At 44.0% G+C, this 11,017-nt stretch overlaps 1 long non-coding RNA gene across 1 annotated transcript in view; it reads left to right on the forward strand.

Moving 5' to 3' along the window:
- LOC120540363 overlaps window positions 1-9,496 on the forward strand; it is a 34,770-nt gene extending 25,274 nt beyond the window's left edge. Inside the window, exons 4-5 of the long non-coding RNA XR_005635796.1 lie at window positions 1,183-1,297; window positions 9,457-9,496. This is a non-coding gene — a long non-coding RNA (uncharacterized LOC120540363). The remainder of the gene's footprint in view (window positions 1-1,182; window positions 1,298-9,456) is intronic.
- The last annotated feature ends 1,521 nt before the right edge of the window (window positions 9,497-11,017 follow it).

Genomic DNA, 11,017 nt, shown 5'->3' on the forward strand with positions numbered 1-11,017 from the left:
AATTTCCCCTTGGGATTAATAAAGTATCCATCTGTCTGTCTGTCTAATCCTGCCTACTATACTATCTATCTGTCTATCTATCTATCTGTCTGTCTGTCTGTCTGTCTGTCTGTCTGTCTATCTATTCCTGCCTACTATACTATCTATCTATCTATCTAATCCTGCCTACTATCTATCTATCTATCTATCTATCTATCTCAGGGGTAGGCAATGTTGGTCCTGGAGAGCCACAGTGGCTGCAGGTTTTTGTTCCAACTCAGTTTCTTAATGGGAAGTCAATTACTGCTGATGAAACACTTATTGCTTAAGTGACATTTTGCTGCCTCATTTTAGTGGTCTCGCTTGTTAAGGTTCCCCGCACCCTTAATTGCTTATTTCAATCTTAAACAGCCGCATTCACTGTTTTAATGGCTCCTTATTAGCAATAAGATGTAAGTCACAAAGTAGTCAGCGGTTCTCCATCAGTTTGTTTTGATTTGCATATCTGTATATTCATCTTGCACTGTTGGATTTAATAATACAATTAATAGAAAATGTGACAGACTGAAAATTATCCCTTTAAGGCTTCAAATCATTTTGATGATATCCGTGGAAAGCAAAAAATCTACGATATAAGAGCTTTACATTGTAGGTTTAACAATCCATAAAATTAAATAAGGTCTGAGATTGGAAAGGATTGGTTTATAATTAAGCAGTTGGGTTGGAATGAAAACCAGTAGCCACTGCGGCTCTCCATGACTGACATTGCCCAGACCTGATCTGTCTAATCCTGCCTACTATACTATCTATCTGTCTGTCTAATCCTGCCTACTATACTATCTATCTGTCTGTCTAATCCTGCCTACTATACTATCTATATCTGTCTGTCTAATCCTGCCTACTATACTATCTATCTGTCTGTCTAATCCTGCCTACTATACTATACTAATCTGTCTGTCTAATCCTGCACTATACTATACTATCTATCTGTCTGTCTAATCCTGCCTACTATACTATACTATCTGTCTGTCTAATCCTGCACTATACTATACTATCTATCTGTCGCTTTGGTTTAAGGCGGCAGCCAAGTCACTGCAGATGTAAGGAGCTTCTCTCTTCCTCACTAGCACTTGGCACAACATGTCTTTAAAAGTTCATTTTCTACACCCTCATTTGTTTTTGTTTGTTTGTTTTTTTTCGCAGAACACAGGAGCGGGCTCTGATGAACATGAGGAGAGCTGCCATCACCAAGAAAGTGGAAGGAGCCCCCATGTTAGTCCACCTTGAAATACCTTCAGGGGATTAGGGACTACGTTTTGTAAGTAATAATCATATTTAAAAGAATGAAACGTAATTAATTCACCATTTTCAAGTCTAAATACATCATTTAAAAATATGCTCCTTTTTTTCCTTTTCGTTTTAAGTTTTTATCGCTCAAAAACTGTAGCCAGTTGTGAATTCAGCGCCCACAAATCTATAAAGAACTCGTGCGATTTTTGACAGGAGGAATTTTTCTTTCTTTTTTTTCCCCAGACCCGCGTTTTTGCGCTGTCGCTGTGAAGGTGGCGTTAAATGTTGCGAACTGCGGCGTCATTTACGGCTAAGGGCCAATTAAGCGGATACCGACCGAGTCGGGCGAGCAAGTCGCGCGCATCCTCTCCCGACAAGTTACCAGAACCGGAGCGCATTTAAAATGAGCTCAGTAAGAAAAGTGCATGGAGAGCAGAGCAGGGGGCCGCGGACACCCCGGACTCGGTCAGTCTGCTCACCGTAATGTCCGTCGCGTCTGTCAGCTCACTGGTCTGAGCGCGACTGAAGCGGACGGACGGACGGACGGGATGGGGGGGCCATGGATGTCACGTGAACAGAACGCAATGGAATCCCGACTGAATTAACGTGCAGCACGTTACCATTTAAGAAAATACGGTACAGTAAATTGACAGTTAATTGGGGGGGGTTTGCCGTTGATGTGATGTTCATAAAATAAATGTGCAATTAAAGGTTGTTTATTTTTACCTCAAAAAACGTTTTATGTTAATATATTAAAGGGTACAGCTAATGTAATAATAAACGAACACGAGTATTTGAAATTCTTCCTACCTAAGCAGCTCTTTCTTGCAAGTCGCCGATCACCCTGGCGCTGTAATGGCACCTTATTGGATTTTCTGGTTCCTCACAGATCCCTTATGACAAAGCACCATTCCATTCTTGGAAGTGTTCACATTGCATATGAAGTTGGTTCCTTTGGGCTTTGAAAAGATTTCCATCATGTGGACAAAACCTGAAGTTAGCCTAAAGGAATTAACATTTATATTAATAGGGTAGAGTATGGGGCGGCACGGGTTCGCTTCCCGGGTCCTCCCTGCGTGGAGTTTGCATGTTCTCCCCGTGTCTGCGTGGGTTTCCTCCGGGCGCTCCGGTTTCCTCCTACAGTCCAAAGACATGCCGGTTAGGTGGATTGGCGATTCTAAATTGGCCCTAGTGTGTGCTTGGTGTGTTTGTGTGTGTCCTGCGGTGGGTTGGCACCCTGCCCGGGATTGGTTCCTGCTTTGTGCCCTGTGTTGGCTGGGATTGGCTCCAGCAGACCCCCGTGACCCTGTGTTTGGATTCAGCGGGTTGGAAAATGGATGGATTAATAGGGTAGAGTATGGGGCGGCATGGTGACGCAGTGGTAAGGAGACCAGGGTTCGTGTCCCGGCTCCTCCCTGTGTGGAGTTGGCGGGTTTCCTCCCACAGTCCCAAGGACATGCAGGTGAAGTGGATTGGGTGTACTAAACTGGCCCACGTGTGTGTGTGTTCACCCTGTGATGGACTGGCGCCCTACCAGACTCTGTGCAGAACTAAACGGGTGAGACAAAGACTGACTACTGACTGACTGACTGAACTTAGCCAGTTTGATTTTATGTAGCGAGAGCTCTTTAAAATAAGGAAGCCATTCCATCCATCCATTATCCAACTACAGGGACACGGGGGGTCTGCTGGAGCCAAGCACAGGGCGCAAAGCAGGAAACCAGGCACACACACACACACACACCAAGCACACGCTAGGGACAATTCAATTTAAAATCGCCAAACCACCTAACCTGCATGTCTTTGGACTTTGGGAGGAAACCCACGCAGACACGGGGAGAACATGCAAACTCCACGACGCCCAAGGAAGCCATTGATATTCATAAATCTGTCATCATCTAATCATGGCTATCTATAGAGCAGGTGACTGATTCAAGGATTCTTCGTGTGGATGGTTCTGACATCGCTCTGAAGAGCCACTGCGACACCTTTATGTTCAGGAGTGTAGGCTTTCAGATCATTTACATGTATTTGTTTAGCAGACGCTTGTATCCAAAACGACTTACAAAGGAGAGTAACATCAGTCTGGGGACCGTTTGGAACGAGTGTAGCCGGAGAGGTTACAAAAGGTGAATACCACAAGTAAAGAGCTATACTGTATATGAAGCTAATATAACAATGAAAAATATCAATTAATAATGCCAGATATCCACAGTGACTAAACAATTTGACAGACTTTCACAGAACACTGCGGTGGGCTGGCGCCCTGCCCAGGGTTTTTTCCTGCCTTGCGCCCTGTGATGGCTGGGATTGGCTCCAGCAGACCTCCGTGTCCCTGTAGTTAGGATATAGCGGGTTGGATAATGGATGGATGGATTCACAGAACAGCAATACAGAAAAAAACATTGTAAACTAAACTACATACATACATAGATATGAAAGGCACTATATTAAAGATAGATAGGTATGGAAGGAACTCTATGATAGATAGATATGAAAGGCACTGCACAATAGATTTATAGATAGGTGTGAAAGGAATTATATGATAGATAGACAGATATGAAAGGCACTATATAATAATAGCTAGATATTAGGAGCTATATGATAGATGTGAAAGGCACTATATAATAGATGTATATAGATAGTTAGGAGTGAAAGGAATAATATGATTGATAGATATGAAAGGCACTATACTATATAATAATAGCTAGATAGTTGTGAAAGGCGATATATAATATATATAGATATAGATAGTTAGGAGTGAAATTAATAATATGATTGATAGATATGAAAGGCACTATACTATATAATAATAGCTAGATAGTTGTGAAAGGCACTATATAATAGCTAGATAGATGTTAAAGGAACTATGTCATAGCTAGATAGATGTGAAAGGCATTATATGAAAGATAGCTTTTTGTTGAAGCTCAATAAATACAAATAAATGTAATTGATAAACAATAAACCCCTCTCGAATGCACACCAGAACAACTCAGAAGTAAGAACACCTCTGAGTTGGCAGTCCCAGTTTACGCACGCATTGCTGTTTGGTATAAAGGAGCCCCCCGTTCCGTTGCTTCATCCACTTTTGTTGAATGATTCGTCGGCTGAAAGTCCTCGGTGTCCGTTTGTCACCGGGAGTCTGTACAGCAATGTTCATAAGGGCGCTCCGTTTTCAGAGCGCGCCCCATCACCGAGCCCTGCCTGCCTTCTTATTGTTTCAAATTCAGCTCGAGAGCCGCCGCTTCGCCTTGTAAATTTCATATTCGGCGCGCTCCCGATTCTCACGCGGCTGTTGAAATGCCTGAATCTGCCGCCTGTACAAACAGCGCGGGTGGCGGTCTGAGCAAACCTCAGTCATGTCACACACACATCCGTGACAAAACATTTAATAAACAAAGATAAAATAAAGAAAAGGCTTCAGATCAATCCATCCATTTTCTTCATCTGCTGTACTTCTTCAGAGCAAGAGAAGTTCCCGCCTAACTTAACAAGGCAGGGACAATCACTGGCCAGGATGTCAGTCCATCGCAGAGTGAACACACACACACACCCCTCAGCGGCCAGTTTAACATCTCCAGTCCACCTAAAGGCCATGTCTTGATTTTCAGTTGTAGCCTTCATTTAGGTGATCTTAATGAGTCGGGCCGTCTTTGCGCTCTCGTGATGACAGTCAGGGATGTGACAAGCCCAGCGATGCACTCCCAGTAGTCCGTGACTCGGGTTTGCTTTTTGTCTTTAGTCGCAGGGGCGGGCTCTGTGTGCGTGGGTGTGTGCATGAGGGCTGACAGCCAATGAACACTCACCTGGAAATACAATTCACAGAATGCAGTGACCAGCAATAAGTAACGTGGGGGTTTTGGACCTCACAAAGTGAAGAGAAGCTCGTCTGACTGATGTCTCGTGTTTTACTCACTAAAAGAGAACCAAAAAAGGAAAAATGAAGGGCAGAGGTACCTGCTAACCCTTCATACAGCACCAGCTCTGTCAGGCAGCACACTAGTGGCTGTCAGGTCGGTGGTCAGTAGCTAAAGGTGACGTGGGCAGCAATTGTTTTCTCCAGTCGTGTAAATAGAGAAGATCAGCAATGGCAGTTGACAAGTCTGACATCGCCTGTGACGAGAAGTCACGTGATGTGACATTAACCCATTTCTATTCATGTACAGTACTGGCTACTGACGTCTAGGCTTTGACATTACATACTAGCTTTTCTGTGGTCCCCTACTCCCATACACGTATCGTCTTAGAGACATGAAATCATACATGGAGCCCCCCGATAGGCCCTCACTGTGGAGGTGCTGGAGTTGTGCGGCCGACTCTGTGACCCTGGCAGTTCGCCTGCTCGTCTGTTTCGTGTTTGCCGGCTGTCTGTCAGGCCGTTGATATGTGAGCTGCGCTCATTCCCTTTGGAGTATTTTTGTGTTTTTCTAATCAGTGCCGCTTGATTTAAATAGCTTATGGTTAAAGTAAGAAATGAACTGAAAACAACATGAAGCATAAAAAAAAAAGAACGCCAAGGGTCCTGCTGTGAAACAAACCAGCCTTGTCCTCGCTTCGCTCTCTGGGGCTGTTCATTCTCATCCACGCAGGCTGCGCTCGCCGTCTCCAAATTATAATCATCAAGAAATAGTTCCCCCCCCATAGACTTTACTTACTTTTGGGTCACTGAGGCTGCCAAAAGAAGTCTGTCCATCTTTGGGTATGGTTTGGGGGGTCTATCAGCCTGACCTGTTGTCTCTGAGATGTGGGAGGAGAAGCAGAGAACTCGATGAGAGACGTGAAGTGGTTGTGCTAAGCACTACGCCACCGTGCTGACCCTCTGCCACGAAGAGAAATAACGTGAGGGGACAGTTAAGCACATAATGACATTTATAGAGCACCTTACATAGTGGGGAGCCCCTTCATCCATCACCAATGTGCAGCATCCACTTACATGATGTGAAGGCAGCCATTGTTGTGCCAGTACACTCATCACACATTAGCTATTAGGAGGTAAAGGGATGAGAGAGGAACACAGTTAGAGACAGGGGGTGATTAGGGGTCATAATGGTCGAAGTTGGGGTAGGCAGTCCAACCAGGACATTGGGGGGGTGAGCTATGCTTTACTCTTTACATTTTATTTGTACAAATGTGTTAGAATGACAGATGAAATGCATTGTATTACTACATGCTTTACAAAACACATTCCAACAGTTGGCGCACAGCTTGCGTTAACGCTGAATACGCTGAGGTCCGAGTTGACTTCTTAGATTTAATTTCTTCTTAGACGGGTAGCACAGCCAGTAAATTGTGTAAAACAATCAGCACCCCGTGCAAAAGGAGAAAGCAATACCTGCTCTAATTTCCCCAAATAAGACAGAAAATAAAACGCAAAGAATTTATTTAAAACAACCCAAAGAAATGGGGAACTAAAACATCCATCCATTCATCCATTATCCAACCCGCCATATCCTAACTACGGGGGTGTGCTGGACCAACACAGGGTGCAAGGCAGGAACAAACCTTGGGCAGGGTGCCAGCCCACCACAGGGCACAATTTAGGATCACCAATGCACCTAACCTGCATGTCTTTGGACTGTGGGAGGAAACCCACGCAGACATGGGGAGAACATGCAAACTCCACGCAGGGAGGACCCGGGTCTCCTAAATGCGAGGCAGGTAGCGCTACCCACTGCGCCACCGTGCCACAGAACTAAAACAGGAGCTTTTACTTCTTTGCGCATTAACGGGAAGAGCGAAGGGGATGCTCTTGTTTTAACGTGCTAGCTACCTAGGAGTCCCGCAAACTGCCGCTGATGAGCTGCTTGGTCTTTTCAGCCCCGCCACACCGCATCCACATCTGTCAGCAATCCGATCCGCCGCCCTCCACCTCTGCACTGTGTAACCTCCTAGGCCCTCCGATCCCGCTCGGCACCTGCCACATAGGGAGAGACCCCCAAACACACACCCTCTCTCTCGTGCTGACCACCGACTCGCACGTCAGCTAACTGCAGCTTAATGGACATCGTGCGTTACACACTCAGACAGACAGACATCAGCGCTCGCAAAGTACGCGGGGACAAAGACCGGCCGACGGACTTGAAGCCAGGATGTTGGGTCAGTGCGCCCTAACAAACGCCAAACTGGTATACTTAAAGTGGTTGATCTCATAATAAACACGTACAATAAATAATAGAATAGAGAAAGAAAAGCACAATTTGGGGACGAAATGCAACTTTAGAAAACACATCTACAACATTTGTACATTGGCGCCCCCTCCCGTGCGCTTGTCTGCATTGCGCCTGGTTCTCCTAACGTAGACTTGAACTTTGCGTGAAGCCAAACATTCATTGACCAGTCAGTTTAGGAGAGGGAATGGACTGATGAATAAAACACACAGCTGTTCGCATTGTAAGGACTGGCAAAAGCAGAAAAGCTCCGCGGTTTGTGCCCTGCCTGTGCTCGTTTACGGTTTCAACTTGGTGTCAGCCGACCGGAGGAAGGAGGCTGTAATACAAGGCAAAGATAAGAAGAGGGATCAATAACACGTACGCTTACTGCACACGAGTCTAAGTAGATATGCCTGTATGCAACTCCTTGTTATATTAAATAACCAGTAACGACGTTGAATACACTTAACGCGAGTATTCCTAGTTTCCGCCCTCTTTCTCCGTACGTTTATCATTTGTTTGCACTCGCTGCTTCCTGAGCAGCTCTTTCCTCCACCCTAGCAACCCGCTTCTTCTCTTCTTTAGTCGGCATTTTTTCACGTTAAAACTGATTTAATCGGTGTTTGTGTTGCAATTATTTAGTACGTTTTCCTTCATTTTTCACCTAAGCTGGCCCTTAAGTCTTCAATCTGCCTCAAGAATGATTTAAGATATGATGAGGTAGATGAAGTGACCGCGAAATTGGTAGGGATGAGAATGGCACCGGTACGCATGCGCCGCGCCGCGCCGCACCGCCGCTGCCGAGAGTTGATTAATAAAATAAAAATAAAATAAAGGAATAACCTCAGAGGTCGATCATCACCCAAAAACCGGACAGTAGACATTACGTGGTATATGTGTACCATATTTCAGGTCAATAATTCAGTTTGCAAGCTGCAGGTGATTTAAAATCCGGGACGGACAAACGGACAGCCACGGCAGCTTATTTATATAAAAGATATACAGCGCATCCAGAAAGTGTTCTGACCCTTCACTTGGTGAGCGTTTCTCAAGAAAGGTCCTCACTTTGCCAGGCTGGGTGGTTTGAGTGTAGATAGATGGGCAGAAATGGCAAATACAACACAATAAAGTTTGCATAAAGCAAACAGAAATTTTAGTGATTGGCAATAATGGATATAATGAGGTTTTTAGAAATAAACTTGATGATGCATTAGGATTAAAAGTCAAGACGGAGGTAAAGAATTTAGGGGTAACTATTGCCTCTGACCTGAATTTTAAATCGCATATTAATCAGATCACTAGGACAGCATTGTTTCACTTAAGATACAGCAGAAGTCAGCCCTCTTATAACATTGCAAGATGTTAAAAAATTAGTTCACGCTTTTGTTTTCAGTCAGCTAGATTACTGTAACGCACTCCTCTGAGGACCACCAAAAAAAGACATCAATCGATCACAAGTGTAGAATGGAGCTGCTAGAATCTTAACTAGGAAAAGAAAATCCGAGCACATCACCCCAGTCTTAGCGTCGCTACACTGGTTACCTGTGTCATTTAGAATTGACTTTAAAACACTGCTGATGGTTTACAAAGCCTTCAATAATCTCACTCCATCTTATACTTCAGAATGTCTTACACCTGACACTCCAAATCGTAACCTTAGATCTTCAAATGAGGGTCTGCTTAGAATTCCAAGAACTAAACTTACAAGAAGTGGTGAGGCGGGCCGGCGGCCTTCTGCTGTTATGCACCTCAAATCTGGAATAGCTGACCGATAGAAATTCACCAGGCTGATACGGTGGAGCACATTAAAAAACTGCTGAAAACTCATTACTGTAACATGGCCTTCTCGTAACTTCATTTTAGTTTAATCCTGATGCTCTGTATATTCAATTAATTATCATGATTATTCCTGGTGGCTCTAAAATCCGCACTAACCCCTACTCTCTCTTCTGTTCTTTTTCCGGTTTTCTGTGGTGGCGACCTGTGCCACCACCACCTGATCAACGCACCGTGATGTCCCTACATTGATGGATTAAAGGCCAGAAGTCCACATGGCCGTCATCATCAAGTCCTTCCATGAGAACCCTGAATACCATGAGGACTGACTGAGGTCGTTGATGTGAGGTAGAATACCTAGAGGGGGCTGGTCAGGTGGTCTCGTGGCCTCAGTACCCCTGCAGATTTTATTTATTGTTTTTTTCTGTCCTCCCTGGCCATCGGACCTTACTTTTATCCATCCATTTTCTAACCCGCTGAATCCGAATACAGGGTCACGGGGGGTCTGCAGGAGCCAATCCCAGCCAACACAGGGCACAAGGCAGGAACCAATCCTGGTTCTATGTTAATTAGTGTTCCCTAATTTTAATTACTTCTTTTGTCTTTTTTCTCTTTCTTCATTATGTAAAGCACTTTGAGCTACATTGTTTGTAAGAAAGTGTGCTACAGAAATAAATGTGGTTGTTGAATGCAGGTGTATGCTTATGTAACTCTTCATTGCATTAAATAACATATGACATGTACTTCGTTATTATTATTTAAGCAGAAAATGCATCTTCATTGGGAATTCTTCTTCCTTGCATTTCTGTAAGAAGAACTTTAACTTCTGCTCTTATGGTTGCTTTGACCAAATAACGTAAGTGCAAAAACCCGTGATGATCTAAATAGACGCCAAAAACATCTGAAATTTGCAGAGGGATGGAGATGGAAGAATTGGCATCTGTGCCAAAATGTCCTCCGAATGTGAATACTGTAATCCGGGTTATAAACGGCCTTCAAATCTGCTTTTGGTACACAGGTTGTCCAAGCTGGAGTTTCTGGTGTGTGTTTAAAACTACGCGCACGGTCACCACGTTCACTTCAATCAATGTGAGAGTTAGAATTTGTTACTAACCCTCACCTACTCGGTTTCTCTTCTTGGTACTCAAATGTGGCACTTGGTGCCACTGCCCACCTGCCAAGTTGTTCTGCCAGCCTAAGGCAAAGTCACCTCTGAGGGGCCCTTTCATTGGATTGGCTGGCCCAGCACTGAAATGGCCAATAGGGGGGAGGCAGCTTGATGGCTGAGGTCTTCAAGACTCTGAACAAATCCAAATCGTATTACAGGTAAAATTCTGTTATAATGAATATCTTTACAACGAAATTTTCATTACAACAAAATATTTTTATGGTCCTGATAGTTTCCCCATATGACACGAGTCTATAGAAATCTCGTTACTACGAAGTCCATTCAGCAGATGCTTTCATTACAACGAAGTGCCGAAAAGACCTTGAAATGCCTGAATGAATCAACCGCAGATCAATCAGTTCTGTGGCTGCAGCTCAGTTGTGCACAACGATCCCCAAACAGAAACATCGTCATTTTTTTTTTGCTTTCTTTGAACTTTCCTCGTATTGTTATTTTTTTTTTTCCTTTTTGTTTCCTGCGGTTTTCAGTGATACCTTTTGCTCGTCAACATTTAAAAAACATCCATTTGAATTTAACTCATTGTCACCGTCCTATAGAAACGGCAGACACGAAAAAACGTTAACAGTTCATATTAGAAAAAAAACGCAACATTTTTGCAGCTCTCGATTGCGGCAAAAAAAAAAAAAGACGTTGC

The sequence above is a fragment of the Polypterus senegalus genome, chromosome 12, assembly GCF_016835505.1.
Source record: "Polypterus senegalus isolate Bchr_013 chromosome 12, ASM1683550v1, whole genome shotgun sequence".
In the NCBI taxonomy this organism is placed as follows: domain Eukaryota; kingdom Metazoa; phylum Chordata; class Cladistia; order Polypteriformes; family Polypteridae; genus Polypterus; species Polypterus senegalus.